Source organism: Rousettus aegyptiacus, unplaced genomic scaffold (genome assembly GCF_014176215.1).
Source record: "Rousettus aegyptiacus isolate mRouAeg1 unplaced genomic scaffold, mRouAeg1.p scaffold_m13_p_9, whole genome shotgun sequence".
Lineage (NCBI taxonomy): Eukaryota > Metazoa > Chordata > Mammalia > Chiroptera > Pteropodidae > Rousettus > Rousettus aegyptiacus.
In genome coordinates, this window is record NW_023416312.1 from 33,331,263 (window position 1) to 33,356,937 (window position 25,675).

Below are 25,675 nucleotides of genomic sequence, written 5' to 3' on the forward strand. Positions count from 1 at the left end.
AAATCCACTCGTTTTGTCCTCCGGGGTCTTTACCTTCTTGTCCCCATGGTGAGGGCCAGCTGCTCCCTGGGTTCCTGTCCTGTGGCGCTGGGTGGCAGTTTAGAAAACCCCCTGAGAAGATCTGTCATAGAGTCACTGGCTCCGTTATTTTTACCTCAGGCTGTAAAAGGAAATTCTCCTGATCGCTGTCATTGGGGAAGACAAGAGACAACAGAAAGAGAGAGTAATCATCCTTGACCCAGCCACTTTGGACATGTTTTGCAATCCCCTTCACTCTTTTACACCGTCGTGACACTGCACTATCCAATATGGGATTCGGAAGCTTTTCGGGCTGACAGTGGGTAATTCACATATTTCCCTGAAATCCAACTTTCCCTAAACTCCCGCACGTGCACCCTCCGCCGCTCCTGCCCTGGTTTTGAAACATGAAAAGCAATGAACGCTAGGACAAACTATTTGAATACATCTACGCCCACGTTTTAGATAGTTTGCTTGCAGGGATTCCCGCAGGTTGACACGTGTTGCCACTGTCCTTTAAACAGGAACACGGGCCAGGGCCTGCGTCACTGTCTCCTGAGAGTGCTGCTGATTTTTGAAGAGTCACGGGGTTGAGAGGTGAAAAATACGTCCTTTTTCCTTAAAAACAACTTTTCAAAACTATTCGTGAGATTCGATATCCGTCGGTATGCTTAACACCTTTGCACGTGTTTCTATGTCTTCCTCACGTAAAATGGACTGATGAGAATTCATGTCAGGAGACTTCATTAATTTCAAAACGAGGGTTTGAGAAAAGGAGGAGACGGAGACATGAGCATTCGAAAACAAAATGCGGCTAGGTGGAAGTGAAGTTAGTTCACTAACTCCGCGTCGCCTTTCCTCGTTATCCTTGCGTACCGATGACAAGGGTGCTCCTTATCCAGGGCTTCGGGTCGTGCCTATTCAGGAACTGTGCCACTGGCCCGTGCAAACAGGCGATGCAAGCTATGATCGAGGACGGAAGACCGAAGAACGGCCTGCTCCTTCGACCCGCCGCCGGGGACTTCTTGGCTCAGTTTCCTGCACCTTGCTCGTACACCCCTGTTCATGCCTCTCTGGGAAGAACCGGCTGGTGACGAACGGAGTTCATGTCGTCCGGGAGTTGATCTTCTCTAAGAGGAGACAGTGTCGAATGATCAAAACAGACCCCGGGTTTCCTTGCTTCGAGCCTTTTTCCCTTTCAAAAGACTTCTTTTTCGCCTCGCTTCTCTCCTGTACCGTCTGGGTTACCTCCTCCAACCCTCAAAACCTGAACGAGGCATACAACAACAGCCCTCCAAGGACTGTTCTAGGGGCTGCTGGAATGAGATCTACACCGGCGGTGAGAGCAAGAGGCATGAATGAGAGGAACCAATTCCCAGCCAGTCCAACCTCACCTTAGCAGCAGTTCAAGAAACTGCAACGTGGGGGCAGGCCGCAGTCCGTGGGCCCGACTTCTCCTTTCCCTCTACAAACTCCCGTCTGCTTAGCCTCGGAGGAGAGTTACCTGGTCTCCAGGGGGCACGCATCGGCTGGAATGAGCCTTTCACCCGGACTCGAATAACTGGAACTACGTTGTGCACTCCCCGCCCGGTCTACTACCAATTCGACCCCAACGTTCTCGCCTCCGAAGCCAAAAGTTCTTCGGGACCACGTGCACGACCTACAGACACCCCGGGGTCCGAGCCGACCACTCACGTTCTCGACACAACCACCGGCGTTCGCGGTCACGAGATTCCAGGGGAACCTCTCCCCCGACTCATCACAGGGTTCGTGTTACGCAGACACCCTAGCGGTCAGTGATCTCTCGGAGGAGCAGTTTTCTCTCTCGTCTGACTGATAACGGGCCTAAGTATACGAACCCCCCAGTTAAGGGTTCTGTCAGGAATGGCACGACACGACGTACCGAAGGACTCGGTGGACTGCCCGACACGGACGGTATACTCAATACATCTTAGCCACGTGACTTTATAACAGCGAAGGGCACCAGCTGTGGAATCGTCACTTTAGGGGGAGTAAAGACGTTCCCTACGTCCTTCGGTTGCAACCGAAGGGCGCCCGAGCCAGAGTAACACAGCCAAGGATGCCGATGCCGATGCCGATGCCGTCAGTTGGCCAATACGGCGAAATGTTTGATTTGCTCTTTGGAGAAGGTATGTCGCGGAAAGCTCACTAGACCGAAAAAGGGACTCAGATTTCTACAGCGCTTGGCGTTCAGCGGTGCTGCACGCAGTCCACGCACCTCTGTGACGCAGGGTCCAGTCTCGTCTCACCGGATGAGGGAACGAGAACACATGAGCTTTGAAAAACGTGTCCGTTTCTTTTCCAAATCATCTTTTGATTACCACAAGGGTGGGTGTTGCAGCTTGCCGGCGTCGGGCTTACTTTTCATGTCTGGCGCCCCAACGAACGAACGGCCGCGTCTACTCATGTTTGTAATTTCGCTCGCTCGTCTCCATTCTTCCCTTCCTGTCTGGGAGACCGGCGACAGAGGAAATCCTACAGATTATGGAGACCGGGGGAGGCCGACCTCTTCGTCTGAGTAAAATAAACGTTTCCTGGAATAAATTCCAACACATACAAGGAAAAGGCGGAGTTTCTGCACCGTGAGCAGGGGCCCTCTCACCACGGCCTTTCCTGTGTGCGCCTCCCTGTTGAAGCAACAGCTCAGCCCGACTCCTGTTCCTAAAATCGAGGAAAGAGCAGGCCCGGAAGGCAAAGCAACTCGGACGGCAGAAGACGACAGTAAGGCTGCTAAGAGCTGGCACTGGAAGGGAGTCCCCCGGGTCCCTGGCCCAAGGCCCTCCAGCGGCCCTTGATGAAAAAACTGAGGGAAGACCTGCCTGTCCAATCAAGGATGCCTTTGTGGCGGAGAAGTCGTCGGGCTACGCGGGTTGACGTGACCTTATTTGTGCTCGGTACCGTTTACAGTGAAACTCTGTGGTAAGAAATGCGGGACTTGTTTCAGTTAGGTGAGGCCCGACAAAAGGGAGCGTCAGAAGTCAGTAGCCGGACTTAGGGAGAAAGACCGTTGCGGTCAGATCGGGCCGGCTTCACACACGCTGCTCACTGCCAGAGGACCGTGTTCCCAATTCCAGTAGCATGTCGGTCACTGGGCCCCTAAGTTCATGTTCAGTGCTTCCTCTAGACGCCCCCCTCTTCTCCATTGCATGACCCAGATCGATCGTCCAAGGCCTCGGGCTAGGGTGACTGACTGCGCCTTTTAACCACCGCACCGGCCCAAATCAACCTAGGTTGCGTTCCAGAATCGACCGCATGCCAGGGTCCTTCTGGAAAGACGCCCGATATTCTGACGGCTGATGGAACCAAGGAGCAACAATGAAAGAGGCACCACGTCTACCAAGGCCATTCTGTGTGTGCTACGTACATCCTGTTCACTTGAGCCTCGTGGAACTTTCTGTGGAATGAAAGAAAGAGGCTTGAAACCGGAAAGTCTCGGGGTGTGTCCCGAGTCTGTCGCCAGCAAGGTAGAAGGGCCTCAGGTAGTCGACTGACCGGGCCTAGGACATAAAATCTGATTTCAAGAACTGGTAAGGACACAGACAAACGCTGACTTGCAAAAAGGGTCAAAGGGAACAGGCAGGTGCACACACCCCAATGTAGAAAGCTGTTGCTGTATCCTAATCCCGGGGGCGGGCGGGAAAGAATGATTTTCATACACTTTTTAAAAACGACCCGAAAATTAAAATTTAATAGATTTCACGGGACCCATCAGATGCCAGGCACCCGTCCGGGGGCTGAGGATAAAAGAATGCGACAGAAATGCACCAGGGGCGCCTGCCCTCATAAAGGGGAACCGTGGCGCTGCCTGCGGATCTTGGGTCACTGCACCTTCAAGTCAAGATTTACAACAACTTTCGACACGTTACGTCTCCGCTATTTTTCGGTAGAATGGCACGAAATGTGCACACGATTTTCGAAAATGTACAACTGAGCTTAAAAAGGAGCAGGTCGAGATCATGACGCAAAAAGGAAACACAGTATCCTGAAGACACACACCCTCTTTTGAAGAAAAAACACTCTCGGGGATATTGAGCGCCGGATACTAAGACCGGCCACCGCTGGGTGATGGGACTGAGGTCTGGACTGCGTTCTGTCTCATATTTCACGTGTCCTCCACATCGCCTACAAAACGCATTCGAGGACAGGCGCCGTTGAGAGAAGCGGGAAAACGAGTCGCCGGGGAACCGGGGCCGCCCCAAAGCAGCACAGGCAGTGAAGGTGACGGGCAAGAGGGTTTTGCCGTCCCCGGGCCCAAGGTTTTTCGCCCAGTGCGCTGCGCAGGCGCCCAACGAAAGAAGGGCCCGTTTTCTTTCACCGCGACGAAGATCCCGTTTTTTTCAAGCGGGAAGGGCGGGGGAGAGAGGCGGGCGGCCGGCCGCTCGGCGGCGCACCACTGCCCCCTGCTGCTCGGAGAAACGAGACGCACTAAACCAACGGGAAAATCCCTCGTTTCCACAGGCTTTCCGCAAAGAGCCCAGGAGGGCGTGCCTGACGAGGGAAGCTGAGCGACCCCGAGGATCGCCCGAGGACCGGCGCCCGTCCGCAGCGGCCCCCGGCGACGGCTCGAGCTCAGCCGTCTCCCCGAATGCCGCCCTCGGAACCCCAGCAAGAGCGACCGGAAGTCCGGACCGGGCAGGGCGGCACCTGATTGCCGGGTTCTCCACGGGGCCCAGTGACGTCGGTACCCGCCCGACTGCGGGCTCACGCGGGAGATTTTCGCCGGCACCCCACTGCGAAGAGTCGGGTCGGCCCTGTGGCCCGATTGACACAGCGGACCCGTGCCGATCCCCTGGTCATGCTCCTCCCGCCGCCCGCCGCCCGAGCCCGCCCCAGCCTCGAACGAGCTAGTCCTGTGACTCACCCACTGTCGCCCACCCAGCGCTCACTCCCGGGAACCCCCCCCCCCGGCCAGCACAGGGCCCAGGAGCCCGACCGGGTCACCTCGCCCACCCCCGGAGTCGCTCGGTCCTCAAGGATGTTCTGCTCCTCCCCATCCCGCCATCCCCCTTCCCCTCGGTGATGACCTATCTGGGCGTCAGGAAACACCGCGTCCCCGCCCCCGCCGCCGCCGCCGCCGCCCTCACCACCATCACCAACATCCCCCAACCGCCCCACTCCGCGACGTCCCTTTCTGGCATTTACCCTCTGATCACCTCGACGCCTTGCCCTCGACGTCCAGCTATCTTCCTCTAATGCCGGTTTAGACAGCGATCGACCTCTTGGGGGCCTCCGCCAGGGACCCCCACAGCCTTCCTCACCTTCCGCCAGGCCCCGCCCCCCCTCACCTTCAGACACACCTCTCCAGCCGCTTTCTCCCAGGTCCAACCTCTCCTGCCCTGCCCCAGTGAGGGACACATCCCTGCCTGGATCACACAGCCTCTGAGCATTGGTGGCAAAACTTGACACCTTACTGAACTGTTTGCCTGAAGTCCATGAGCAGGGGCTGCTTCCGGCGGCTTTCTCCGTCATCTTACCCAGTCCAGCACCTCACTCACTAGCAACCGGCTTCCATCCCACGGACCTCCCCTGAGAGAGTTCATGCAGAAGAGAGAAGTAATGAGGTGGGACCTCTTTCTGCCCTTGTGACCTCTGCTGTCCCTGGGCATACCGTGGCCCCCTGACTGCAGCCGGCCCTCGCCTGTGCTCAGGACCCCACGACCTGGCTCTGTGGCGCCATGGACAGCGCATTGGACTTCTAACTCGAAGGATCCCATGCCTTCCACCCGCTCGGGGACTTTGCTCCCCTCCCCGATCACTTACCACTCCTCCCGTGAACCTGCCACCTGCTCATTCCACAGTCGAGCTTTCCCCCACAAAGGGCGGGGTGGAACCCGCCCCCTCCCCTCCTGTCATTCCGCAGCTGCTGGCACATTACCTGTTCATTTTCCGAGCGGAAACCCGCTCCAGCGTATCCCGAGACCATGTGCTCTTCGACCCCCTTCCACCGAGCCTCTGTCCCTGTCACTCCCCTGCAACGGGTCTCGTCAGGGCCACGATTAACGTCCAGATTGATGCCAGACAGACACGCTATTCTATGCTCATCGCGGGCCACCCACCACTCAGTCGCCTCGGGCGCATTAGACCATGCCTGTTCTCTTTCACTCATCTTATGTTTCTGAGGGGAGGGGTCACGCCACGACATATTCTGTTGTTCTCCACGAGGCACGCATCGCGGCCTTCCACGGTACGCCCCATTGACCTGGAGGGAGTATGGGAAGTCCTGGGTCCACACGAAAGACGAACCACAGCAAAGAGTGTCTGTCTGCCTGTTCCCATCACGGCGGCGGAAAGCAAGGGCCCACAGAGGCGGTGGCAGGCAGAGGTCGTCAGAGAGCTCAGACAGGGGAGGCGAGTCAAGAAGTGAAGAGGAGCACCAAGTGAGAGACGGTCCCACCCCATCCACACTCGGGACTCACAGGAGGACAGTGCGCCAGGACCCAGCAGTGGGACGGCTGGAGTGCAGGAACAGATCTTGAGGGAGCTGACTTGGTTCCTGCTGTGGTATAGGTGAGACCCCAGGGGACGGCACTCCTCGAAGCCGCTGACCAGAGCCAGGGGTTCACGAGGGAGGCCTCGGCGGGCCGGGCGGGGGCAGATGACACTGCTGCCGAGGCTGTGGGGTGGGCAGTCCTGCCCAGGGGAGGGATGGAGGATGGCGCACAGATTCGCGGGGCTCAGCGGAGTGAGGCGAGACCGAGCCAGCCACGGAGCGCCAGGTCGCGCCAGGTCCCGACCGAGAGGCCAGCGTCAGAAAGTCAGAAATGCAAGTTTCGCCATCCCCACACGTGGGCGGTGCCGGTCGGCTGCAGCGGCTGGGACTGGGAGGCCGGGGCCATCCTTCCTCAGAGATCACCTAGAATACCGTGAGCCACAGAGGTGTGGCGTAGGTCCCCTTCCTCCACCCTCACACAGAATCGGGAGCCCACACATCGATCTTCCCCATCCTGGAAAGAAGGAAGGACGTGGGGTGGAAATTTCCACTGAAACCGAGCGGGCATTCGTACACACACGCACCCATCACATGTTTGCATCCGACCACACTCACCAGCTTGGAAGTAAACTCACAGTTGCTTTTGCCCCCGTATGTTCCCGGCCACAGGGTGGGCATTCCTCACGGAGATCAGATCTGTCGGGGAGAAGAAACAAAGCCAAGTGCCCCTGCGGTCTGAGGAGCACGAGCGAATCTGGGATGTCAGCACGCCATCCCCACCGGATCCTCCCGTGCCCATCTTCCAATCAGTCCCTTTGAGAGGAGCCTGGGGGTCCTCGCCTCCTCCACCCTTCAACCCAGCACAACGTTCAACGTCCCAGGAACGGACCTCTAACACAGATCGCAGAAAGAAGAGAGGCCCACGTGGACTCACGGAGTGGAGGAGCCGATGAACGTTGTCACCGAGGTGAACGGGGGCCCCCCCTCGAGGCCGTGCTTAGCCCCACGGGCAATGCCAGGCTCCTTCTCCGTTGACGACGCGGGCTTTCGCTTCAAGGCCTGAGTCTTTCCTGGAGCTGGACTGCAGAAAATGTTTCCAGAGCCAGAAAAGGAAGCCTGGAGGAACATGGCGAAAGCCAACCTTTCCGCGAGAAGAAGTCGGTTCATCATCCGCATTTGTTTTAAGGTAAATCATGCCAGCGTGCGCCCTAGAGTCGAAAGGCCTGGCCGAGAATCGCAGTAGTTGCTGACAGACCCGGAAACCTCTCCCGAGATCCCTTGGCCGGCCGGCTGTGTCCGCAGAGGAAGTATTCTCCCAGAGAGTCCCCTGGCCACCTGGCCCAGACCTCACGGCCCGAAGCAGGGCCAGGGCTTTCTGTCCTGAGAGAGCACCAAACGGGCCCTGCTAGTGAAGGGCAGGGCGCAGGGCGCCACTTCCTGGGAACCCAGGGGACCCTGGCCCCTTGAGTCTGTTTCCATCGAGGAGAGCCCAAGGAGTAGCAGGACCGAGAACAACAATTCGACGGCCGTAACAGGCGTGCCTTAAGTGGAGCTATGTGACTTAGAAACCATGTATGTACCCATCGCCCCACGTGGTTGTTGCAACTCACCAAGGAGAGACGGCAATGATCTGAGCCCCCCCACCCCCACCCCCACCCCCACCCCAAGTATGTCAGATGGAAACTTGTGCCTCTACCCGGGGATCGATCGAAAGGGGTCAATGTGCAGGAAGGTCTTGGTTCACCTCTCGCCACAGTCATGCTCCGCCTGATCCTCTCCGCCCCCACCGCCCCTCTCGCACCTGGTCCTCCCCTCACTTACCACCACACGGGGGACGGGGGGGGGGGGGTTGGTGAAGGAGCTTTGGAAAGACACGGATTCCCTGACGAAGCCCTTGAGTTCTGATGGGGCACGGGCGGTGGACGCGCAACGACGGCAGCAATCTCTTGTGGGTTGGAGCCCGCTCCTTCGCCCGAGAGCATACCCCGCCGTCAAATCGCGTTGGCCTGGTACCTGTGGTCCTCCCGAAAGATCTTTGCAGACTCGGACTCGCGTCTCTCCCTGCACATCCAACAAGCCCTCTGGACCCGGGGCCCTGCAATCCCTTTTGTTGTCATCTGAGGACCCGATGGATATGTTGCGGAGACGGTTAGGAAGGAGAGGCGGAGTCCGGAAATGCTTTTACTAGCATGGATAAGGGAGAGGAGGAATGGCAAAGAATGCCAATGCTAGCAGCCCCCACCCCTGCTCCCATGGCTTTTTTATTCTCCCTCACAAAGCCGGCTTTGCAAAACATCATTAGTGACTATCAGGTTAGCAATGAGACAAACGACAGCCAAGTCCCAGACTCGGCCTCAAGCCCACGACCGCGTCATCAGCTATTTCTCCTCAGGAGTCTTTTCCCCATCCTCGTCCCTAGAGCAAGAAGTCCCAGGACAGGTCAGGCGTGTGCGCCCTCTCCCTGCAACGTGTCCTCGTGCGCAAGTCCACATCTGCCTCTGACGACCTCGTTGCTCCGAGCACCAGGCATCCCGCCAGGACCGCAGGTGTTTCTCACAACATGTCCCCCTTTCCTTTTTGCTGAACTTTATTCAGCGTTACTGAGAACACGACGGCCTGAGTCTTTCTCGGTCTTCGGCTTCTTGAGGATCTCTTCCAGACTAAACAAAGAAAAACAAGTAACAATCAAATTACAATCCAAGAAGCGATAGATGAGCCCAATAACCCATGAATTTGTGGAATAGGATGTAAGTCTTCGATGCTATTATTGACCATGCTTCGTAGCACTGCGATCCCCTGTAATTCGGGAAGCCGTGTTTGAAAAGTGCCAGCAACATGCGTTTGCAAATCTGCAATTAAACCGGGAGCATTACCTTACCCCAAAGTATGCCGTCTCGCTTTCTCCCATTCAAACGTACTTTCGTTATACAATGCAGGAGTTACACAAAAAGAAGTGGTATTCCCATCGCATTGAAGTTGCACACGTTTCTGCAAACTAACAATTTGCTCTCCCAACGATATAACTGCTCGCTGTAAATCTGCTACTTGACTTTGCAATACAGAGTCAATTTGTCTTTGAGAAGTCCATAACTGTTCGGCATCCCGATGCCAGGTTCTAACATAATCAGCAGTCGAGACTGTACAGATCGATGCAGAGCCACTCCGGCCGCGGCACCAGCAGCAGTCACGGCGATGCTACCCACGACAGCGGCGATCCGCATGCCAAGGAATCTTTCGGCTCTTCTTTTAACATGGTCCTGCAGTTGCTGCAATATCATAGTGGCAGGAGAGTCCTGCCAGGGTCGAGACAATGTAACCGGCACCCACACTCCAGTTCTAGCTCTAAGAGTATACGAGCTTTCATGTGACTTGTTAAAAGGAATAGAAGAGTTAACACAAGTGTAAAAAGAACAGTATTTGCATGGAACAGAACCTAAAGTTTCATTCCACCCCACCTTGCCCTTCACAATGATATACGGGAGCCGAACACAGGCTCGAGCAAAGTGAGTAACATTCTGATGAAAGGCGGTAGGTATGTGAAGAACTCCCAGACCGATCTATGAAACCTTTCCAGGCGTGCATGGGAAATAAAGCGGCTCCTAACTTCCAAATATGATCAGGGTAGTTGAGGAGATGGGGGTGGGGTGGGCGGTGGGGGGAACCCCCCACCGGGCCAGACGACTGTGTTACTACTAGTTCCGTCTGGAGAAATACTTACCGAACCATTCCCTCTCTTTCGGTGCCACCGCAAATTTACTTTTCCTCCCTTTGCTCCGGCGGAGCCAGAAGGACTCCGATCAACGACCCTTGCGTGGCAAGTATTAACGAAAACCCGAGCCTGTTCAGCTCCAGCTCCACACCGAGTCCACTGAACCCAACGGTCAAGCGTCTGAACTTTCCGAGTGGCACACCACGGCAAATCTGGTGGAGAGGTGTCACCCACAGGTTCCGTAACATTTTTAAATCCTACCAAACTGAACGAAAACAAGTGACCTACCCCAGCAATTTGTTCAGAAGTCTGCAAAATTGTCAACCACGCTTGAGCACCTAGCTGTAAACAGTGCTCTCCAGCTCCCATGCAAATTGGCATCCCTTCCGTTCCCACCGTCTAGTTCTCAATCACTCTCCCTTCTTCTTCAGGCCTGAGAGGCCCTCTAGCACCACGAGGCCCAGGCAGCCAATCAGAAGCATTAACATAAACTACCACGGAAGCATCTCCCCATCCCACCGCCTTATTTCAAGGGGGATTGGGGCACATACGCCCAATACGAATAATTTCCTGTCTCAGCTCGTACCCCACTTACCTGTGCTGTAATCGGGGCTCTCATTGCAAGGACTAGAGAGGTTGGAGTTATCTCCTGGCCTGACTCAGTGACGACCGCCGGCCCTCTTCCGGTAATTTCTTCATCCGACCCCACGTTGGTATCTGTGCGCGATGAGTAGAAGAGAGAGGCACCCTGACGGTCTGCGGGCCTAGGTTCAACCTAGCCATGTCCGGACTCCAGGTGTCACTCCGCCGCTCCCTTCCGCTCCCGGAGCCCGACATTCCTGGCTGGGACCCAAAGCTTCTCTGTTCCTGTAGAGGTAGGAGCAAAACCTCGGCCCCATTTCAGTACCTCAGCAGGCACCCAGCCCCCTTTCAGATCCTTGTAGTATACGGGCTGCTCAAAGGCTCACTGGCCTGTTCCGCCCAATGCCGACGAGCCGCTGTGCTGCCTTGTTCATCTCGATTTAAAAAATTTAAAGTATATGATGCTCTATTAAGCCTTTGTCTCGGGGTATTCCATATTCCCCCTTTCTGTTTTGCAAGCATCTCCTCGAGTGTGCGATCAGCACGTTCTACGATAGCTCGGCCAGTGGAATTATAAGGAATACCGGTAGTATGAGCAATAGAATATGTAGTAAGAAAATTCTGAAATTTATGAGAAATATATGCAGATCCATTATCAGTTTTTAGCTGAGCTGGTCGTCCCGTAACACTAATAGCTTCTAATAGATGGGTGATAGCAGCGTCGGCCTTTTCAGAACTTAAAGCGGTAGCCCGAGCGAAGCCTGAAAAAGCGTCGACAGAACGATGGACAAATTTCAGTGTACCAAATTCAGGATAATGTGTTACATCCACCTGCCATAACGTATTAGCTGCGGTTCCTCGGGGGATCGACTCCAAGAGGCAGTGAGGGTGTGACGAGAGGAGAACAGGTAGGCCGCTCCTTCATGATCTATCTGTTTAGCTCCTTGCCAAGTTAGCCGGTGAGGTTCTTTAAGGGCCTTAGCATTAGAATGATGAAGGGCGTGCTCTCTCTGAGCAGTGAGAACAGGCCGAATTAACAATTGATCAATCTTCCCATTACCTGCTGTCACGGGGCCAGGCAACAGACAAGGTATGGGCCCTCACGTGAGTAATGCATAAAGGCTGTTGCCTTTGTAATATTAAATTCTGTAATCGTGTAAATCATTTAGCGAGTTCATCTGGAGAAGGGGGTATATAAGCCTCCTCTATATGTTGCACGGTATATTCAACATAAAGGGGAATCGGTAACCATATTCGATGCCTCTGCATGGTGAATAAGCAAAAGAATAATAGCGTATTCTAGGTATCAGCGTCTCCTGTGAAACCAGCAAGACCTTTCTTATTAGCACCTAGGAAAAAGGATGGGCCTTCCCCTGGTGTAGATTGAACCACTCGACGGAAAATTACAGGAGTACGCAAGAGGAACCGCAAAGTTTTAAGCCTAGGATATTTACAATGAATTAACCCAACAAAATAAGCAGAAGCATTCTGCCAAAGCTTCATCCAACTGATGGGAAGATTTTATTTGTGAGTCCTTATAAGGAACGATCATCTCTGCAGGATCTTGTCCAGTGAGTTGTCTGAGGCGAAGCCGACCCCTCGTTACTAAATCACAAACTTTATTGACGGAAGCCTCTAATTTTTCCTTAGGCTTATGACCTAAGGACATCCATTCGATAATGTTAGTGTCCTGCATGAGGATGGCAGTGGGAGAATGAGGAGAATGACAAACGACCAATAATAATTTGTCCAAAGATTCAGTGCGATCTAATCGGGCCCGTCGTAAGGCCTCATCGATCATCTGTAATTCCTTTTCCGCCATCGGCGTTAGTTCCCGAGGACTGTCCGGTGCTGTGGGCCCTTCTAAAATAGAGAATAAGTTAGGTAAAGCGTATGTGGGGATGCTGAGGGTAGGACGAAGCCAATTAACATCTCCCAATAGTTTTTGAAAATCATTAAGAGTTTTGAGAACATCCCGTCTAATTTCTATCTTTTGAAGAGTAATTTTCTATTGCAAAATTTTATACCCTACATATTGAGAAGGAACAGATTCGTATGTAGCCGAGACAAAAAAATTAGTGTAACTCTCCCCAGGACTCTGTATAATTTTAGCGAACGACTGAGGATGCGTCTCGGGTGGCTCCACTCGAGACCAAGCTCTCACAACTATTCATTTCCCTTGTAACCAGGTTTCTTCAGTCGAGTGACAGTACCGTTCAATGGCAGTAAAGTTTCCCGTACCTGTCAGCTCTTCAAGAGTAGCCCCCGGAGGGTTTCGTGCTGCGTTTCTACGAGCCACCTGTTGGGCTTCCTCTCTCTACCAGGTTTTCGTTTGCAAATAAGGACCTGGTTCTAACACAGTTTTTATAACAGCTTCCCAATCCGTCACTAACAATTGTCCTTCGGTGGCTCTACTCCTTAAAAGACCTGTCTCATAAGTGGACTGCATACTACTATATCGATTGATAGATTCTTTAAGCATTCTTAAGTATTCTTAGGAATTTATGTTCCAATGTCGTGTATTGCACATTGATACCCACCTGAGGAAATTGAGCATGGGGGGGGGGGAGGGGGGAGGGGGAGGGGGCCCCGGGAGGGAATGCCTATCTCACTATAGGGAACCCCATCCGCTGAGGAGTAGCTAGCTGTCTGTCTAAGGAAGATTCTCTCCACTACTCTCTTCATCTGGTATTTCCTTCGCCAAATCAGGTGAAGGGGGAAAAGTGAACGAAACGGGACCAGGAACTGAAGGCTCCGCCCCAAATAAAGTATTTACAGGTGGTGCAGAGGGCTTTCTTGGTTCTTGAAAATATCCTCCAGTTGGCCCCAATTGCGGTTGCTTCAACCTCTGATTTATTGCCTCTACTTGGGCCAGAAGAACCTGATATGATTCTTTACTGGGAGGAATGCGGCCTGCACATACATTCCTCTTCAGATGAGGACGCAGCAGATTCCTCTCGCTCATCGTCAGACTCTAGTTCTATAGGATTTTCATAGACAGGTTCAGTTTCTTCTAGGCGTGTTGCCAAGTCAGTTGCAGCGCCCTCAGAGTCGGACTGCAGAGGCTGTGAAGCCTGAGAAATTAAAGCGCATAAAGACCGAACAGAAACAGGGATGGGATCTCCCTGACGACCGAGCTCTCCGCAAAGATCTCATGAATTGCTTCCACCCTTTAGCATTTACTTGAGAGTCTCCCGCTGGCTTAAACCAGTAGCAATGTCTACTTATATGCAAAAACGATGCATGAAATCAACTTCACTTCTACTCCTGAAGACAACAATAAGTGTCACGGTAACTTAATGTACTGGGTCTCCACCTTTGACGGAGAATTCCCCATGCTAAAACTGTGTGCGAAAAAACTATGCCGAAGGTATCGCTTACTCTGAGCGGACTTACCCCTTTCTTTCGGTTTCCAGCGTCGTTCCGCACCCTCTTCTTCGAGCCCCACTTGGGCGCCAATGGCTGCGGAGACGGTTAGGAAGGAGAGTCGGAGTCCGGAAATGCTTTTACTAACGTGGATAAGGGAGAGGAGGAATGGCAAGGAATGGCAATGCTAGCAGCCCCCACCCCTGCTCCCATGGCTTATTTATTCTCCCTCACAAAGCCGGCTTTGCAAAACATCATTAGTGACTATCAGGTTAGCAATGAGACAAACGACAGCCAAGTCCCAGAATCGGCCTCAAGCCCACGACCGCGTCATCAGCTATTTCTCCTCAGGAATCTTTTCCCCATCCTCGTCCCTAGAGCAAGAAGTCCCAGGAAAGGTCAGGCGTGTGCGCGAGTCCACGTCTGCTTCTGGCGACCTTGTTGCTCCAAGCACCAGGCATGCCGCCAGGACCGCAGGTGTTTCTCACAAGGTGGCTATCCCCCCTCTGCCGGGCCGGGACCACAAGGGAGCCGCTCTCTCACGCGCTCTGCCCCAGGCCCTTATTCCTCACGTGACGGAACCCGAGGCACAGCCTCATCGTCACCAGATAGGAGTCCTCCAGGCCAATCTCATCATCGGGGCTTAGGCTTCCAGATGCTGCCAATCTAGCCGCGCCGGGCGCCGAGACGACGAAAACCTCCTCTACCTTCTCACAGCCTCCTGGACGTCTGTCGTCCTAAACCAACAAACGCCTTTGCAGGAGCCATTTTGTCCGAGTCTCGAGGTCCTTCCAAATGCCCACGTCTCCAGCTCCTGCCATCACCCCAAACCGAGTGCCTGGCATCTACTGTCCTCATCGCAGGACCGCTGTCCTCTTCCCCGCCCCCCCCCCCCCCGCCGCGGAACTCCTGTCCACACTGATGCCGCTCCTCCCCCCCCCCCTTGCCGAAACTCCCTACACCCGATGCCAGGACATCCCTGTGTTCTGACTGAAGTCGACTGGACTCGCCCCCAGTACCACCTATCGAGGCCTTTTACACGGAGGATGTCGTATGGCCCAACCCAGAACTCCGTGGGTCACGGAGGTTAAGTATGGGCGTGGGGTGAGACTGAGGATGGGGGTCTCCCTGCAGGCCCACTGCTGCTGGATACCCTCAGTCTTCCTTCCTCAACTTAAAGCTTCTCCTGTGAGGCTCATCCTAAGTCTCCGAGACGCTGTCATCCATTCGGCAGGCCTCGGGATCCCTAGGGATTTCTGGTGCCTGCTTCCTGTGGTTTCCTCTCTCGTTGGGGCGGACGGTTAAGTAACCTCCCCTGGAGGCGCACGGCCCTCCGCTCCCCCTACCCTGTCTCTTGATTATTTTCAGTCTCAGCTTCTCCAAAGCGTAGGCTTCGCTAGCATTCTCTTTGGGCTACCTCGTCATGACAGTTCAGGAGTAAAGTCCGCGAACGCGTGGCTTCCTGAATACAGGTGAGGGCTGGCTGCAGCCATGCCCAGGGGCAGCAGCGAGTGCCATGATAGAAACAGGTCCATTGGATTTGGGAAGCCCTGACAAGTCCCACCTCATCGCTTCTGTCTTCTGAACCATGAGTTGCTCAGACAGGTCATTAGAAGGGACGGAAGTCGCCGATGAGTACGGTCAGCGGCGGGCCTCCGTAGGATGACAGGGAAAGCGAGAAGGCGTGTTCTCCTGGTCGCGGGTTTAAGGGAAACAATTGGATTAGGTTTCAAGTGTCGCCATCAACTGCCATCAACGGTCAGGTTCGCAGACACAGGCAGGGATGTGGTCCTGACTGGGGCACGGCGAGAGAGGATGGGGAAGGGGGCCCGAGAAGCAGCCGGAGAGCACGCGCTTGCGGGGGAGATTATAACCCTGGGTAAAACCGTCCACGGTGGTCTAGCGGAAGGTGAGGAAGGCTGTGGGGGCCCACACCGAGGGCTCCCAGCAGGGAGATGGCTGTGTACTGCAGGCACTGGAGGGACGGGGGGCTGGACGACCAGGGCAGGGGCTTGAGGTGATGACAGAGGGGAATGCTAGCAACGGACGTGAGGAGCGGCCCAGGGTTCGCTGATGCCGGGGCATGTCCGTGGGCATCCGCCCTGGACCTCGCAAGTCGCGTCTCTCAACTGACAGTTTGCAACAGGTTCCACGAGGAAACTTCCAGCGCCCGCGGGCCCGGAGGCTGGCACGGACCTCACAGGGCGGCAGCGCGCAGGTCAGAACCGCCCACCAATCCCAGCCCATCCCATCCCTGGCCCAACAGTCAGTCGCCTTTGTTCTCCGCGGAAGAACTTCCGGCGCTGTTGCTATGGTTTCGAGGGCGGAACTCAGGAAGCCGCGGGTGGGGTACCGGTGCCGGCTCGCGGGGGTCTCTCCGGTCGGTCGCTGCTTCTCGTGACTGTCACAGTCATCCGCGTGGCGTCCGCTGGCCCCACCGGTGCGTTTTTTACCCCCCGAAAAGCAGCGGACCGGAGGGATTTTCTTCCCGTAACCCCGTCGCCGAGTTTCTCCGGCCATTAGATGGCACTGTGGTACCACGAAAGGACCGCCGTCCCCCGCCCTTCGTGCTTGAAAAAAAAAAGAAAGGACAAAAAACCCAAGAAAGGAAAAAACAAACCCGCGCGAGCTTTTCCGGGACACTTTGCCACATTTTCTTCTGGGCCTACCTGAGCCAGGCCTGTCCTGGGGCCCAGCTGCTCCTCCCTTCAGTGGCTTCTCAAATGGAAACCTTGTGTCCCCGGTTCCTTCGCAATCTTGTATTTCTGCTGCTCTGAGTGCTCTTGCCAATGGCTTTCCGCAAGTGGCTCTGGGCTTTTAGCAATCTATTTCTTCAGTGGCCCTCCTCACTCGAGCTCCCCCCGGAGAAAACTGGGAAGACTCATACCATAATGTAAGGGCAACCACAGTCCCATCAACCAAGGACGACCATTAATAATGATTGGACTGGTGATAGCGAGCATTTGCCATCTTGCTCGCAGGCAAGTGCCATCAGTTTGCATCAAAGAGACTCTTATGACTATTTAAAAAAAAAAAAAAAAAAAAGGCTTCCTCCATCAATCTCTTCAGTGGTTTTCTCACCCCAAAAACTTCCATTGTAAACACCATGAGATTCACATTGCATTGTGACTTGGGCATCTTTGATTGAACTCAAATTTTCAGCATGGAGCTGCCCTGCTAAAAATCATTTCAAAACACCTGAAGTCTTTGTACTCATCTCTGTCCCTAAAACTATGAGTAGTCTCAAAGAGTGAAAAATACTATATTGTGTAACCGAGAGAGCCAGCAGGAATAACCCCCGACTCCTATGTCGAAGGGAAAAGGCATACTGTTACCTTCTTGAGGACAGGAGCTATACATTGTGTTTTCAATGTATGAAATCCACTCGTTTTGTCCTCCGGGGTCTTTACCTTCTTGTCCCCATGGTGAGGGCCAGCTGCTCCCTGGGTTCCTGTCCTGTGGCGCTGGGTGGCAGTTTAGAAAACCCCCTGAGAAGATCTGTCATAGAGTCACTGGCTCCGTTATTTTTACCTCAGGCTGTAAAAGGAAATTCTCCTGATCGCTGTCATTGGGGAAGACAAGAGACAACAGAAAGAGAGAGTAATCATCCTTGACCCAGCCACTTTGGACATGTTTTGCAATCCCCTTCACTCTTTTACACCGTCGTGACACTGCACTATCCAATATGGGATTCGGAAGCTTTTCGGGCTGACAGTGGGTAATTCACATATTTCCCTGAAATCCAACTTTCCCTAAACTCCCGCACGTGCACCCTCCGCCGCTCCTGCCCTGGTTTTGAAACATGAAAAGCAATGAACGCTAGGACAAACTATTTGAATACATCTACGCCCACGTTTTAGATAGTTTGCTTGCAGGGATTCCCGCAGGTTGACACGTGTTGCCACTGTCCTTTAAACAGGAACACGGGCCAGGGCCTGCGTCACTGTCTCCTGAGAGTGCTGCTGATTTTTGAAGAGTCACGGGGTTGAGAGGTGAAAAATACGTCCTTTTTCCTTAAAAACAACTTTTCAAAACTATTCGTGAGATTCGATATCCGTCGGTATGCTTAACACCTTTGCACGTGTTTCTATGTCTTCCTCACGTAAAATGGACTGATGAGAATTCATGTCAGGAGACTTCATTAATTTCAAAACGAGGGTTTGAGAAAAGGAGGAGACGGAGACATGAGCATTCGAAAACAAAATGCGGCTAGGTGGAAGTGAAGTTAGTTCACTAACTCCGCGTCGCCTTTCCTCGTTATCCTTGCGTACCGATGACAAGGGTGCTCCTTATCCAGGGCTTCGGGTCGTGCCTATTCAGGAACTGTGCCACTGGCCCGTGCAAACAGGCGATGCAAGCTATGATCGAGGACGGAAGACCGAAGAACGGCCTGCTCCTTCGACCCGCCGCCGGGGACTTCTTGGCTCAGTTTCCTGCACCTTGCTCGTACACCCCTGTTCATGCCTCTCTGGGAAGAACCGGCTGGTGACGAACGGAGTTCATGTCGTCCGGGAGTTGATCTTCTCTAAGAGGAGACAGTGTCGAATGATCAAAACAGACCCCGGGTTTCCTTGCTTCGAGCCTTTTTCCCTTTCAAAAGACTTCTTTTTCGCCTCGCTTCTCTCCTGTACCGTCTGGGTTACCTCCTCCAACCCTCAAAACCTGAACGAGGCATACAACAACAGCCCTCCAAGGACTGTTCTAGGGGCTGCTGGAATGAGATCTACACCGGCGGTGAGAGCAAGAGGCATGAATGAGAGGAACCAATTCCCAGCCAGTCCAACCTCACCTTAGCAGCAGTTCAAGAAACTGCAACGTGGGGGCAGGCCGCAGTCCGTGGGCCCGACTTCTCCTTTCCCTCTACAAACTCCCGTCTGCTTAGCCTCGGAGGAGAGTTACCTGGTCTCCAGGGGGCACGCATCGGCTGGAATGAGCCTTTCACCCGGACTCGAATAACTGGAACTACGTTGTGCACTCCCCGCCCGGTCTACTACCAATTCGACCCCAACGTTCTCGCCTCCGAAGCCAAAAGTTCTTCGGGACCACGTGCACGACCTACAGACACCCCGGGGTCCGAGCCGACCACTCACGTTCTCGACACAACCACCGGCGTTCGCGGTCACGAGATTCCAGGGGAACCTCTCCCCCGACTCATCACAGGGTTCGTGTTACGCAGACACCCTAGCGGTCAGTGATCTCTCGGAGGAGCAGTTTTCTCTCTCGTCTGACTGATAACGGGCCTAAGTATACGAACCCCCCAGTTAAGGGTTCTGTCAGGAATGGCACGACACGACGTACCGAAGGACTCGGTGGACTGCCCGACACGGACGGTATACTCAATACATCTTAGCCACGTGACTTTATAACAGCGAAGGGCACCAGCTGTGGAATCGTCACTTTAGGGGGAGTAAAGACGTTCCCTACGTCCTTCGGTTGCAACCGAAGGGCGCCCGAGCCAGAGTAACACAGCCAAGGATGCCGATGCCGATGCCGATGCCGTCAGTTGGCCAATACGGCGAAATGTTTGATTTGCTCTTTGGAGAAGGTATGTCGCGGAAAGCTCACTAGACCGAAAAAGGGACTCAGATTTCTACAGCGCTTGGCGTTCAGCGGTGCTGCACGCAGTCCACGCACCTCTGTGACGCAGGGTCCAGTCTCGTCTCACCGGATGAGGGAACGAGAACACATGAGCTTTGAAAAACGTGTCCGTTTCTTTTCCAAATCATCTTTTGATTACCACAAGGGTGGGTGTTGCAGCTTGCCGGCGTCGGGCTTACTTTTCATGTCTGGCGCCCCAACGAACGAACGGCCGCGTCTACTCATGTTTGTAATTTCGCTCGCTCGTCTCCATTCTTCCCTTCCTGTCTGGGAGACCGGCGACAGAGGAAATCCTACAGATTATGGAGACCGGGGGAGGCCGACCTCTTCGTCTGAGTAAAATAAACGTTTCCTGGAATAAATTCCAACACATACAAGGAAAAAGCGGAGTTTCTGCACCGTGAGCAGGGGCCCTCTCACCACGGCCTTTCCTGTGTGCGCCTCCCTGTTGAAGCAACAGCTCAGCCCGACTCCTGTTCCTAAAATCGAGGAAAGAGCAGGCCCGGAAGGCAAAGCAACTCGGACGGCAGAAGACGACAGTAAGGCTGCTAAGAGCTGGCACTGGAAGGGAGTCCCCCGGGTCCCTGGCCCAAGGCCCTCCAGCGGCCCTTGATGAAAAAACTGAGGGAAGACCTGCCTGTCCAATCAAGGATGCCTTTGTGGCGGAGAAGTCGTCGGGCTACGCGGGTTGACGTGACCTTATTTGTGCTCGGTACCGTTTACAGTGAAACTCTGTGGTAAGAAATGCGGGACTTGTTTCAGTTAGGTGAGGCCCGACAAAAGGGAGCGTCAGAAGTCAGTAGCCGGACTTAGGGAGAAAGACCGTTGCGGTCAGATCGGGCCGGCTTCACACACGCTGCTCACTGCCAGAGGACCGTGTTCCCAATTCCAGTAGCATGTCGGTCACTGGGCCCCTAAGTTCATGTTCAGTGCTTCCTCTAGACGCCCCCCTCTTCTCCATTGCATGACCCAGATCGATCGTCCAAGGCCTCGGGCTAGGGTGACTGACTGCGCCTTTTAACCACCGCACCGGCCCAAATCAACCTAGGTTGCGTTCCAGAATCGACCGCATGCCAGGGTCCTTCTGGAAAGACGCCCGATATTCTGACGGCTGATGGAACCAAGGAGCAACAATGAAAGAGGCACCACGTCTACCAAGGCCATTCTGTGTGTGCTACGTACATCCTGTTCACTTGAGCCTCGTGGAACTTTCTGTGGAATGAAAGAAAGAGGCTTGAAACCGGAAAGTCTCGGGGTGTGTCCCGAGTCTGTCGCCAGCAAGGTAGAAGGGCCTCAGGTAGTCGACTGACCGGGCCTAGGACATAAAATCTGATTTCAAGAACTGGTAAGGACACAGACAAACGCTGACTTGCAAAAAGGGTCAAAGGGAACAGGCAGGTGCACACACCCCAATGTAGAAAGCTGTTGCTGTATCCTAATCCCGGGGGCGGGCGGGAAAGAATGATTTTCATACACTTTTTAAAAACGACCCGAAAATTAAAATTTAATAGATTTCACGGGACCCATCAGATGCCAGGCACCCCTCCGGGGGCTGAGGATAAAAGAATGCGACAGAAATGCACCAGGGGCGCCTGCCCTCATAAAGGGGAACCGTGGCGCTGCCTGCGGATCTTGGGTCACTGCACCTTCAAGTCAAGATTTACAACAACTTTCGACACGTTACGTCTCCGCTATTTTTCGGTAGAATGGCACGAAATGTGCACACGATTTTCGAAAATGTACAACTGAGCTTAAAAAGGAGCAGGTCGAGATCATGACGCAAAAAGGAAACACAGTATCCTGAAGACACACACCCTCTTTTGAAGAAAAAACACTCTCGGGGATATTGAGCGCCGGATACTAAGACCGGCCACCGCTGGGTGATGGGACTGAGGTCTGGACTGCGTTCTGTCTCATATTTCACGTGTCCTCCACATCGCCTACAAAACGCATTCGAGGACAGGCGCCGTTGAGAGAAGCGGGAAAACGAGTCGCCGGGGAACCGGGGCCGCCCCAAAGCAGCACAGGCAGTGAAGGTGACGGGCAAGAGGGTTTTGCCGTCCCCGGGCCCAAGGTTTTTCGCCCAGTGCGCTGCGCAGGCGCCCAACGAAAGAAGGGCCCGTTTTCTTTCACCGCGACGAAGATCCCGTTTTTTTCAAGCGGGAAGGGCGGGGGAGAGAGGCGGGCGGCCGGCCGCTCGGCGGCGCACCACTGCCCCCTGCTGCTCGGAGAAACGAGACGCACTAAACCAACGGGAAAATCCCTCGTTTCCACAGGCTTTCCGCAAAGAGCCCAGGAGGGCGTGCCTGACGAGGGAAGCTGAGCGACCCCGAGGATCGCCCGAGGACCGGCGCCCGTCCGCAGCGGCCCCCGGCGACGGCTCGAGCTCAGCCGTCTCCCCGAATGCCGCCCTCGGAACCCCAGCAAGAGCGACCGGAAGTCCGGACCGGGCAGGGCGGCACCTGATTGCCGGGTTCTCCACGGGGCCCAGTGACGTCGGTACCCGCCCGACTGCGGGCTCACGCGGGAGATTTTCGCCGGCACCCCACTGCGAAGAGTCGGGTCGGCCCTGTGGCCCGATTGACACAGCGGACCCGTGCCGATCCCCTGGTCATGCTCCTCCCGCCGCCCGCCGCCCGAGCCCGCCCCAGCCTCGAACGAGCTAGTCCTGTGACTCACCCACTGTCGCCCACCCAGCGCTCACTCCCGGGACCCCCCCCCCCCCCCGGCCAGCACAGGGCCCAGGAGCCCGACCGGGTCACCTCGCCCACCCCCGGAGTCGCTCGGTCCTCAAGGATGTTCTGCTCCTCCCCATCCCGCCATCCCCCTTCCCCTCGGTGATGACCTATCTGGGCGTCAGGAAACACCGCGTCCCCGCCCCCGCCGCCGCCGCCGCCGCCCTCACCACCATCACCAACATCCCCCAACCGCCCCACTCCGCGACGTCCCTTTCTGGCATTTACCCTCTGATCACCTCGACGCCTTGCCCTCGACGTCCAGCTATCTTCCTCTAATGCCGGTTTAGACAGCGATCGACCTCTTGGGGGCCTCCGCCAGGGACCCCCACAGCCTTCCTCACCTTCCGCCAGGCCCCGCCCCCCCTCACCTTCAGACACACCTCTCCAGCCGCTTTCTCCCAGGTCCAACCTCTCCTGCCCTGCCCCAGTGAGGGACACATCCCTGCCTGGATCACACAGCCTCTGAGCATTGGTGGCAAAACTTGACACCTTACTGAACTGTTTGCCTGAAGTCCATGAGCAGGGGCTGCTTCCGGCGGCTTTCTCCGTCATCTTACCCAGTCCAGCACCTCACTCACTAGCAACCGGCTTCCATCCCACGGACCTCCCCTGAGAGAGTTCATGCAGAAGAGAGAAGTAATGAGGTGGGACCTCTTTCTGCCCTTGTGACCTCTGCTGTCCCTGGGCATACCGTGGCCCCCTGACTGCAGCCGGCCCTCGCCTGTGCTCAGGACCCCACGACCTGGCTCTGTGGCGCCATGGACAGCGCATTGGACTTCTAACTCGAAGGATCCCATGCCTTCCACCCGCTCGGGGACTTTGCTCCCCTCCCCGATCACTTACCACTCCTCCCGTGAACCTGCCACCTGCTCATTCCACAGTCGAGCTTTCCCCCACAAAGGGCGGGGTGGAACCCGCCCCCTCCCCTCCTGTCATTCCGCAGCTGCTGGCACATTACCTGTTCATTTTCCGAGCGGAAACCCGCTCCAGCGTATCCCGAGACCATGTGCTCTTCGACCCCCTTCCACCGAGCCTCTGTCCCTGTCACTCCCCTGCAACGGGTCTCGTCAGGGCCACGATTAACGTCCAGATTGATGCCAGACAGACACGCTATTCTATGCTCATCGCGGGCCACCCACCACTCAGTCGCCTCGGGCGCATTAGACCATGCCTGTTCTCTTTCACTCATCTTATGTTTCTGAGGGGAGGGGTCACGCCACGACATATTCTGTTGTTCTCCACGAGGCACGCATCGCGGCCTTCCACGGTACGCCCCATTGACCTGGAGGGAGTATGGGAAGTCCTGGGTCCACACGAAAGACGAACCACAGCAAAGAGTGTCTGTCTGCCTGTTCCCATCACGGCGGCGGAAAGCAAGGGCCCACAGAGGCGGTGGCAGGCAGAGGTCGTCAGAGAGCTCAGACAGGGGAGGCGAGTCAAGAAGTGAAGAGGAGCACCAAGTGAGAGACGGTCCCACCCCATCCACACTCGGGACTCACAGGAGGACAGTGCGCCAGGACCCAGCAGTGGGACGGCTGGAGTGCAGGAACAGATCTTGAGGGAGCTGACTTGGTTCCTGCTGTGGTATAGGTGAGACCCCAGGGGACGGCACTCCTCGAAGCCGCTGACCAGAGCCAGGGGTTCACGAGGGAGGCCTCGGCGGGCCGGGCGGGGGCAGATGACACTGCTGCCGAGGCTGTGGGGTGGGCAGTCCTGCCCAGGGGAGGGATGGAGGATGGCACACAGATTCGCGGGGCTCAGCGGAGTGAGGCGAGACCGAGCCAGCCACGGAGCGCCAGGTCGCGCCAGGTCCTGACCGAGAGGCGAGCGTCAGAAAGTCAGAAATGCAAGTTTCGCCATCCCCACACGTGGGCGGTGCCGGTCGGCTGCAGCGGCTGGGACTGGGAGGCCGGGGCCATCCTTCCTCAGAGATCACCTAGAATACCGTGAGCCACAGAGGTGTGGCGTAGGTCCCCTTCCTCCACCCTCACACAGAATCGGGAGCCCACACATCGATCTTCCCCATCCTGGAAAGAAGGAAGGACGTGGGGTGGAAATTTCCACTGAAACCGAGCGGGCATTCGTACACACACGCACCCATCACATGTTTGCATCCGACCACACTCACCAGCTTGGAAGTAAACTCACAGTTGCTTTTGCCCCCGTATGTTCCCGGCCACAGGGTGGGCATTCCTCACGGAGATCAGATCTGTCGGGGAGAAGAAACAAAGCCAAGTGCCCCTGCGGTCTGAGGAGCACGAGCGAATCTGGGATGTCAGCACGCCATCCCCACCGGATCCTCCCGTGCCCATCTTCCAATCAGTCCCTTTGAGAGGAGCCTGGGGGTCCTCGCCTCCTCCACCCTTCAACCCAGCACAACGTTCAACGTCCCAGGAACGGACCTCTAACACAGATCGCAGAAAGAAGAGAGGCCCACGTGGACTCACGGAGTGGAGGAGCCGATGAACGTTGTCACCGAGGTGAACGGGGGCCCCCCCTCGAGGCCGTGCTTAGCCCCACGGGCAATGCCAGGCTCCTTCTCCGTTGACGACGCGGGCTTTCGCTTCAAGGCCTGAGTCTTTCCTGGAGCTGGACTGCAGAAAATGTTTCCAGAGCCAGAAAAGGAAGCCTGGAGGAACATGGCGAAAGCCAACCTTTCCGCGAGAAGAAGTCGGTTCATCATCCGCATTTGTTTTAAGGTAAATCATGCCAGCGTGCGCCCTAGAGTCGAAAGGCCTGGCCGAGAATCGCAGTAGTTGCTGACAGACCCGGAAACCTCTCCCGAGATCCCTTGGCCGGCCGGCTGTGTCCGCAGAGGAAGTATTCTCCCAGAGAGTCCCCTGGCCACCTGGCCCAGACCTCACGGCCCGAAGCAGGGCCAGGGCTTTCTGTCCTGAGAGAGCACCAAACGGGCCCTGCTAGTGAAGGGCAGGGCGCAGGGCGCCACTTCCTGGGAACCCAGGGGACCCTGGCCCCTTGAGTCTGTTTCCATCGAGGAGAGCCCAAGGAGTAGCAGGACCGAGAACAACAATTCGACGGCCGTAACAGGCGTGCCTTAAGTGGAGCTATGTGACTTAGAAACCATGTATGTACCCATCGCCCCACGTGGTTGTTGCAACTCACCAAGGAGAGACGGCAATGATCTGAGCCCCCCCACCCCCACCCCCACCCCCACCCCAAGTATGTCAGATGGAAACTTGTGCCTCTACCCGG

The 25,675-nt window shown here is 55.5% G+C and overlaps 3 long non-coding RNA genes and 1 pseudogene across 3 annotated transcripts; 2 read left to right on the plus strand and 2 right to left on the minus strand.

Moving 5' to 3' along the window:
- Positions 1-2,662: 2,662 nt before the first annotated feature.
- On the minus strand, positions 2,663-4,811 carry LOC118607776. Its single transcript, XR_004952811.1, has 2 exons — positions 4,036-4,811; positions 2,663-3,536 (listed from the first exon to the last, which is right to left on the minus strand). It is a non-coding gene; the product is annotated as an uncharacterized LOC118607776 (long non-coding RNA).
- Positions 4,812-6,428: 1,617 nt separating this feature from the next.
- Positions 6,429-7,330, plus strand: LOC118607778. Its single transcript, XR_004952813.1, has 2 exons — positions 6,429-6,546; positions 7,139-7,330. It is a non-coding gene; the product is annotated as an uncharacterized LOC118607778 (long non-coding RNA).
- Positions 7,331-8,637: 1,307 nt separating this feature from the next.
- Positions 8,638-11,194, minus strand: LOC107507003 (annotated as a pseudogene).
- A 12,215-nt stretch (positions 11,195-23,409) lies between these two features.
- Positions 23,410-24,836, plus strand: LOC118607779. Its single transcript, XR_004952814.1, has 2 exons — positions 23,410-24,052; positions 24,645-24,836. It is a non-coding gene; the product is annotated as an uncharacterized LOC118607779 (long non-coding RNA).
- Positions 24,837-25,675: the final 839 nt, after the last annotated feature.